The sequence below is a fragment of the Sitodiplosis mosellana genome, unplaced genomic scaffold, assembly GCF_009176505.1.
Source record: "Sitodiplosis mosellana isolate CC-2019 unplaced genomic scaffold, AAFC_SMos_1.0 Smas_scaffold_6181, whole genome shotgun sequence".
Lineage (NCBI taxonomy): Eukaryota > Metazoa > Arthropoda > Insecta > Diptera > Cecidomyiidae > Sitodiplosis > Sitodiplosis mosellana.
Window position 1 is genome coordinate 2,878,372 of NW_022601422.1, and position 8,980 is coordinate 2,887,351.

Sequence of the window (8,980 nt, forward strand, 5' to 3'; positions counted from 1 at the left end):
GGCCATTGTTTATTTACTCAAACATTTTTTTCGTTGTTATTGTTATTGTTACAAACAATAAACTAAATTAATTTTTATTTTCATAATAATATGATGTAAACACTGTTTACTAAACAGGTAAACATTTTGCGGCGTTTACAAACACTACAGCACAGCAATATTCATCAGTGAAAAGCTCTTTGCTTAATTTGTCTAAAGGTCTAGTGCTTTTAAAATGACAATATTTTTGTTATAAAAACCATTTTGCAAACGTCGGCAGTAAAACAGCGAAAATTTTATTGCCAACACACTGGTGTTCAACTGCATCATTTCCATCGAAGTCATCTCATAAATTGAAGACACGAAGTGTGTTTGTGCCGAAAAAAAATGATTGGACTGCGTTGAAAAATTGGAAATTCCAATCTGTTGTTGGCTAAAAAAAATGTTCCATCCGTTCTATAGTTGTATGTTTTCAATTAAGCTGCGAATGCAATTTACGCCATTCACATAAATTATAATTTTGTGTTTTCGGCGATTTCCGGTTTCCCATACATCAAACTGGTGGTTTTGTGCAGTCCAGATTTTTTCCATCCTGTTTGAATCACAATAAAATCACATGCAATAAATAATTCGCAATAATACCCGGCTGTGCTCTTTAGATAGAGCCATTTCACAATTTACAATACACGTTGGAATTTTTCGAAGTTTTAACCCGGTTCGCATGGGAATTGACACTACAATAGCATTTTTATTTTATAGCGATTGGAATGACTTTTGTAGCACTGTAATTCAGCGCTTCCGGTTCCATTTTTCGTTAAGTTTTGTTAAAATTCCATTCAAAGGTGCATGATTTATTCGAATCTCGAAATAATGTGTCGGTAACACTGGAGAACCAGAGAATAAAAGTCGGTTAAAACCAAAAGAAATTGCTGTCAATCGGAAATGCATTGAATACCACTGAAATTCCGGGCGATTCCAGTGTACTCCAGAGAGTTTGTAAACTCTCAAGTGGTGTGCTCAGAACAACAGCGTGTCTAAGATTGGTGTCCAATTATTTCCAGACAATACCAAGCTCATTTCAGAAAGTATACGCAAACACCAACTTTTTGGCTTGTGGATTTGTTGCGGTTGCAGAAAAGTTTGTGTTCACAACGGTGCAGCCACAACATAAACGATGCGGTAAACGGTAGAACGCAATTTCGGTGAAAATGCTCGCAATCCATTTGAAGAGAGAGAGAGAGAGAGAGAGAGAGAGAGAGAGAAAGTCAGTCAGTGTGTTCGGTGCTTGCATTTGAATGGCCACACTTGCAATTGTACAGTATCAATGCAGTCAATATCAGATGCTCATTGAAGCTAAGTGTACCACTGCACATACCGAGAAAAGCCCCAAATTGACAGACTAAATTAGCTATATAGTTTTTCGTTGAAAAGGTTTTTCGTGTCACTGCCATTTGCTTTTAATATAATGAACAAAAAAAAAAAAGAAGTGGAAGGAACGTGGTGAGTTTGAGTGAGTTGGCTGCAATATGTAGCACTTGGTTTCGAAATGAACAGGACGTCGATAAATTTTTGCATTTAATGTGCTAGCGATAGGAATTTTTTGTAAATACCCTTAAGCCCAACGAATTTATAGACTGCACGAAAATATTCACAAAGCTAATTGTGTGGTTTTGATCAAGGCCAAACCAGCTTATTCATGGATGGAAAGAAATGATTTTATTTATGGAAATTTTCAATGTTTACTTTTCGATTGAAAAATGGGAATTCTACGAAGGGCAACATTTCATTGAATAAATTCATTGGAATATTTCATGGATCAAAAATTGGTGACTTAACAATATTAACGTATGCATTTTTAATAACTTTATTTTCGTCTCTGAACCCGTTGTGTATCCTTTTTTTCGATTACAAAAACCTTTAAGTAGATTATTAAATGTAAAATATTCAGATTGCATCAATAACAAATTTGTGCAGATTCCATCAATACCAAATGCGGATGCACGTCGCTAGAACAAAGTGCATGTATTCTGCATTTCGGAGCACACATCAAAATAACATTCTCATGCTCATACATGTTGATTCTGCAAAATGAACTGCTCAAGAATTCTCTGTCGTATGCAATTTTGATGGCTTATTTTTTAAAATTATTTTTTTCTCTTTTGGTTCATCGTTGAATCGTTGCGTAGTTTATTGCAAGGCGGATGATAACAATTTGTTCATGATTTCACTTGGCATGCTATGGCCATAGTCGAGCAATTTCGTGCTGAGTACCGCATAAAACGAAATGAAATTTATGGTAAAAATATCAAATTTTTCCCCTCGTGGTTATGTGTGTGGATGTCCCCGAGTATGTGTGTGCATGTGCATGAGCAAAAAAAAAAACGGTAAAAAAACTAAATACGCAAACAAAAGTGAAAAAGCATATAGTAAATGTGTTAAGGGGTGGGGTTCTGTTCAAGGAAGCGAAAACATTACGGCGTGGAATAGAAAAAAAAATGAAAAGCTCTATTTTCACGCTCTGCATTGCTCTCTCACTTGATTTACGGTGTGATTAAGCGCAACATATTCTTTTGTTTCGCTCAAACGACACAGGCCCATGACAGAAGTGGCTGAACGAGTGAACGAAATGAGAGCAGTGCTATAGCGACAAAAGCAACAGTCGAACAAACGAACAAACGGAACGGGAGAAATATACGTGCGAAATGCAATCGCTTATGTTTTGTCCATTTATAATTTTCGAGGCTATTTGCTAGACAAATGCGGGTGAGTGTACATTAGTCATCCTTTTTATGTTTGTTTGTTTGTTTGTTTTATTTGATGGTGCGCGTTATATCTCTCGCATACACACCTCTTGTCTGCCACTTCTGTATACACTCCGATTTATTTATTTGACCACGATTTTCCACTGTTGTTGTTGTTGCTGTTGTCGTCGTGTGTTTGTTTTTCAAGTTCAATTAAAATGTCTGGCTGATATGCTGCGAGCTCGGCTCAGCTTGTCTATTGATATTGTTGCTGGCTATTGCAGTCGAGCGTTGTGTTTTGCTGCGCCGCGAACCGCGCGCCGACCTCCACTCCATTTGAGAGTCTGAATTTTTAATTCGAAGACCGATTACTTGCCATTTTTAGTGCAGGTTGACAAGCAACGTGATGATGAGAAATGGAATCCCGTCCAAACAATAATAATGAGCGTAAAATCCACGGCGGGAGAATAATAACAAACGATCGCGACGAGTTGGGATATAGAATATGATGAATAAATGTAATAAGCGTCGAAGTAGCTGCAAGATAATAGAATAATACTTCTATGCTCATTTATCATTTGTGTGTTAAGTCCCTCTCTCTCTCTCTCTCTCTCTCTCTCTCTCTCTCTCTCTCTTTCTTGCCATCTGTGTGTGTGTGTTTGCCGCATTTATTGTTGCCGCACAGCTTGTTCTAGGTCGGCCGAAGTTTGTTTTTTTCTTCTCGCGCATGTTCCATTTTGTTATCAAACACAAAGCATCTGCAGCAAACATCATCCACCAACATCATGACCACTATCACCCCGGCGCATAGAGTATGATGAGATTGATTTGTTCAGTGCGTCCAGTTTAAAATGTAGATTTTCAGTTTTCATAACATGCATCAAAGTTGGTACCATTTTCGTATTTGTACATTTTAAATTGCAAATTATTTCCTTGGCACTGTTGGTCTTCGCTTGTGTTCGCTTGAATAATGATTCCAATTTGTATGATTTCTTCTTGCGCATACTTTATTCCTGTGTATTGGTGTGTATGTACCGATGCAAAATTTGCAACAAACACCTTCTGCTCCACTTTACCATGTAATAAGTGTGGAATAAGCATCGAACAAGTGAACCTGGTCACTGTGAAAAATGTTGAAACAGTCGGGTATGGGCCAGAAAAAAAATGAATGAAACACAGAAAGTGTGAAACCCTTTCGGATCAATTGGTTTAGCATTCTCCCTGAAGAAATGCAGGCTTCGTTGATTTGTTCTTCATATTTGCCATGGCAACTGTTCAATTAAAACTCTCCCTTTTTTCTTGTTTCTAATTAAAAACAAAAGTAGATGACTTCACGACAACAAAAAAAAAAAAACGAAGACTACAATCAATTAGATCTATTCGCTTTTCCACGTAACGAGCGTGAAATTGGTTTTGAATTTGAATGTATTTTTGCCTTCACGCACTCGAAAAATCTCAAACGAGTTACCAGCCAACAAACGAACGGAACGGCGACGAGATCGAGAAAGAACGAACGAACGAATGAAAAAAAAAAATGGTACGAAAAGTGATGAGCATCGTCATTGGCACGTCCATTTTGCTAAATTAAAAAATGTGCATGTCGTCACGCCACTCAATTAAACGAAAACGGTTGGATACATAAGCCCCCGACTGCATGAATGCCTCTCGTACGACAACAACGACAGCAGCGGCAGCGAAAACAAATATGTCCGTGCAACGTTCGTTCTCTCGTTCATAAATTTTATAGCTCGTCTCATGAAATATTTGCTCTACTTATTCATATTCAAACTCTTCTGTCTCAATCTGTTTTTCATTCGCTTTGCCATTCGCACACGCTAACGCTCTGCTGTATGTGGTTGTGGCTGCTGAAGTGAAAAATCATAAAATCACTTGTTGCTCAAATTCTCCCTCTGTGCGTTCGTTTGCTCTTCAAATGCTCCACATTTTCTCTGGCTCTGCATCACATCACACTGCCATTTCGGGTTTGATATATTTGCATTCTAACGGCCCGAAATATTTCCTGAATAAATCAAATGTGTGGAATTTTTTCCCTTTAGATCACCCAATCCATTTTTTGCACTACATGAAATGTAGAGCATTGGTGTAGTTTTGTTTTTCTAACGTTTTTTTTTTTTTAAAGAATCGTTAAACCGATTTTTAGGATCAAAGTAAAATACTATCAAAGAGCTGTCAAGAACGCCAAACGGAGTGGAGCAAAGCTCTGTGATCCAATTTTCCTCGATTTTTCTCTTTCATTGGAAATGAAAACGGCATCGAGTCGAATTTTGTACGATTTATTTTCTATTCGTCTGCAGTTTAAAGAGAGAGAACAAGTGAAGAAGAATCAAAGAAAGTGGAGAAGGTGAAGATGGAGAATGGGAGTGAGAGAGAGTGAGCGAATTGGATGAAAGAGAAAGTGTAAAGACAAATGACAACGCTTAGAAATATACAAGATTGTTACAATTATTCAGTTTAGTTTCTTGTATCAAATGGAAGCTGTGTGTACAGTGTACACATACACGATCTAAATGTCAGCTCTGGTGAAAGGATGTAATACAGCTGGCGTAAGCTAATATATCAAACATTTTCAGAGCTAGTTTAGTAGAAGCTTACGTTGGAACTTCTCTCGCTTTTCATCTACATATACACTATGCAATGTGAGTGTATCTGTACATATTCATTTTGTCGCTTGACATCATGCGGAAGTATCCAACGATAAAAAAAAGCTATAATTGTCCAACGAACCGCATTAGAGCAGTTTCATTTTGATAAATTTTGAGTTGTACAAGCATATTACATTAGTATATGATGAGGCAATCATATAGATAGAAGCACACACACTCAGAGAGAGAAAAATATAATCAACGAATAGATTTAAAAGGCTAAGCAGCTTTCAGCAAAGTTTGAGTGAATGTTAGAATTTTGGGAATTGTAAATGTAGCTTGTGTGTGTGTGTGTCTGTGCTCGTGAAAATAGCGCGAAATGGGCCCGATCATGGGTGTTTCTTTCAGCTGCTCCTATTGCTGCTGCTGCTATTGCTGTTCCAGCAAATAATCCATATCACTATGTCTCTTACTTTCTCTATATATAATATTAAATATATGTTAAATATATTCGGTTGGGTCTTTAGTTGTTGCTTGCTTCATTAATTGTATTATTTTTATGTGTGTTTTGTGCGTCGAATCGGTTATTATGTTGAATGTACGGCGTTAAGGCTAAGGCCCGATACGAGAGAATGTCGAATGAATATATTTGCCACGTTTGCATTTCCTCATTATCAGAAGCTCTGCTCTTCCCATTTGCTACGGGGCAAAATCGAGATACTAATTGGTTTAGATTTGCTCGCAATAAATTTTATTGAGCTTCTTTTTCATGTTTTATATGCGTGTGTGTGTGAGTGTGTGCGTTTTCCGTCGGATTTTATTCCCGCCAAAAACACACAGCGTCCGAGCATTTGTGCCTCAATGATTGAACATTCATGAACAAGAATGATGAAAAGAAAAACACACCAACAGCAAGAAACCAACATATTTCCACGCTCAGAAAGTTTCTGCTGCCGCTGCGACAAGATTGCGCGCGATGTGGTCACTATGAAAGTAAACAGAAGTGTATTTACCAAAAACATTTAATATGATTCGGTCACGGATGCCAACAATTTGTCATACGTTTCGACGCCTTCGACCGTGCTCAGAGTGTGTGTGTGCGTATTGCTCACTCTCTCGTTGGAAAATGCGAACATAATTAATGCATTTTCAATGAATATGGCACCCCAGTCGCATACAATCACTCACAAGACAATCGCGTCTTTGTGTCGTTTATATATTTGAAGTGTCGCGCATCTGCTGATTATGAAGCAATTCGTGCACTCTCTCTCTCCCACACACTTTAGCCTGGGCAATAATCCGGTTAAACCATTTATCATCTAGCTTAGGCATTCATTGTCACTGCCATGTTTATCTGTCTCCGTTGCCTGTGTGTTGACCATGTTTGTGCTTGCTTTTCTTTCTATCACTGTCCTCCCCAAACGCTTTTTCCGTTGATACACATACTCATTATTGCAGACAATAAACACCAACATTTATGTTCAGTTCCACATTGTCTGCATTTATTGACACGGTTTTTGCCGCCCAAGCTTTTCGCCAGAGTGTCGGCCTAGTGGTAGTGATTGCGAAAGCACAATGTCATTGGTTTGTGTTAATAATAGCAATGAAAATTAGCGCACAGTCGGCCAAACAAGATAAATTACATAATACCCACATTCCACGCGACCACCCAGCTGCGTGTGTGTATATATGTGTGTTTGACTCTCTGGATAAAACTTTAAGTTTAGCAAAATAGGAATTCAGCCAATGTACAACACAAAAGCCGTGCACCGAAAACGAAGCCCAATTGATCACAATACGGAAAACAATTTGTATTCATATTGACTTTTCCATCGCAGCACATCGTCCATTCATTTTCATTACAGCGCTTAAAAATCAATTTACACTCCCGGATTTATTTATCCCACATAAATTACACCGTAAACGAAATATTTTACCGTTCATTGATAATACAAGTTAATTATGTTTCAATTAGGAAATTGAAATTAAATTATCGCAAATGGGATTCGTAATAAATATGTGCCCCGTGTCAATCGATTAACTCAATAATTGTTTTGTATAGATAATTACTATTGTCAAATGTGCAAATCACCGCCGTAGCACAACAATTATCGCCTAATGAGTGGAATTTCTTGTTTTCTCGTTGCTTTTTGAACAAAAGAATGAAAAAACCTTCAATTTTCGTAGGAAATTAACAGACGCCTCGTTTTTGCAATTTCCGGTTTAAGTACCTCCTTGGTTTTTTTTTGGTTTTTGCTTTAATTAGTTTAAGCTTTGAATGAATTTTTGACCACAAAAAAAAATCATGGAAGAATTTTTTCTGCAAATGAAATGTTATGATTGAGACAAAGTCTTTTCGACGTCGCGCGAGATAATTTCTTGGTAGCGGCCATTGTATCAAATGAGGATAACGACGTCACGTGTTGGATGATGGCGACAATTCCAAATTTGGAAAATTCTGCAGAAAATTCGTTCAATTCCCAGTGTAGCGTATATTTTGGAGAAATGTACATAATAGGTTATTACGAGTAGTAGTTTTTTACCTTCTGAAAAAGAGACAAAAGAATACGTCTTTTTTTATTCGTGCATATCAAAACCACAGAAAGCAATTTCCCATTGGGCCACATTCATTCAAATCATAAACAAATGTCAACGAATTTCTCAACAACATCAGCTTGAGCCGACTTTTTTCCACGATATTTCTTCCCTTTTTTGTTCCCTCTCTCTTTCTCTCTCTCTCTCTCTCTCTCTTAACTGCATTTCTTTCCATTTGAGAGAATTTCTCTCAGAGAAATTGCAATGTCTCTTGAAACATTTATTTACATCATAACTGAAGCATAGCCCGAAAACACAGAAAGTTTAGCCGACGGAAATCACACCAAGATCAACTTCTATAGAACTTGTGCAACTTCAGTTGCACACTCTTGTGACGCGTTTTTTCTTCTTCTTCCTCCTCCATTTTTTTCTTTCTCTTCGAAGAATAAAAGAAAATACGGCCAATGCAAACAGTCAAGCAAACTAACCACATTCTTTATTGAATAGAAACGACAGCAAAAAAAAAAAAACAGAGAATTAGTTGAAATGTAACCATTTCCCGTTGAACATTTTCATATTTACGTACATAATAATTCTGCAACGTTGTCTGTTGTAACGGAGCAAATTGTCGTCATAAAGTTTGTGACGCTGTTTCTTATTCTTGCTCTTTTTTTGTTGTTCATAATTTATCTTCCAGAAATAATTTATTGGCTGTGTGCATTGACTTCGACAGTTGTGTTCTCTGTCACCGGAACTTTTTTAAATCAATTTTAATTTCATTCTTATTCATCCGCTCCGACTTATTACTTGATAAACTTTCTCGAATTGTTTTCACATACTTGTTTGTTTCAGATTAAGAACTATCACATCGACATGGCACATAACTAAAGACATAGCTAGATCGAAGAGAAAAAAAGAACCAATTAAAATTGAATGGTACAAGCTCATTCGTAGCTTACGGAGAAAGAAAAGCATTGTTTATCAGTTTTTTTTTCTATTTATGCATGCAATGTTCTTCTGTAGATCACGTCATTTAGATAACATCGTCTCATTAAACGGATAATTTTGCTAGCTTATATATATATATATATATCTTATATTCTTGTTAAAACTAACTATTTT

General features: G+C 36.9%; 1 protein-coding gene across 1 annotated transcript in view; it reads right to left on the minus strand.

Annotated features, from left to right (window-relative positions):
- Positions 1-896, minus strand: part of LOC129576317 (G patch domain-containing protein 1 homolog) — a 51,413-nt gene extending 50,517 nt beyond the window's left edge. Inside the window, exon 1 of the mRNA XM_055461230.1 lies at positions 887-896. The gene's annotated coding sequence lies outside the window, so the exon portion shown is untranslated. The remainder of the gene's footprint in view (positions 1-886) is intronic.
- Between the last annotated feature and the right edge of the window lie 8,084 nt (positions 897-8,980).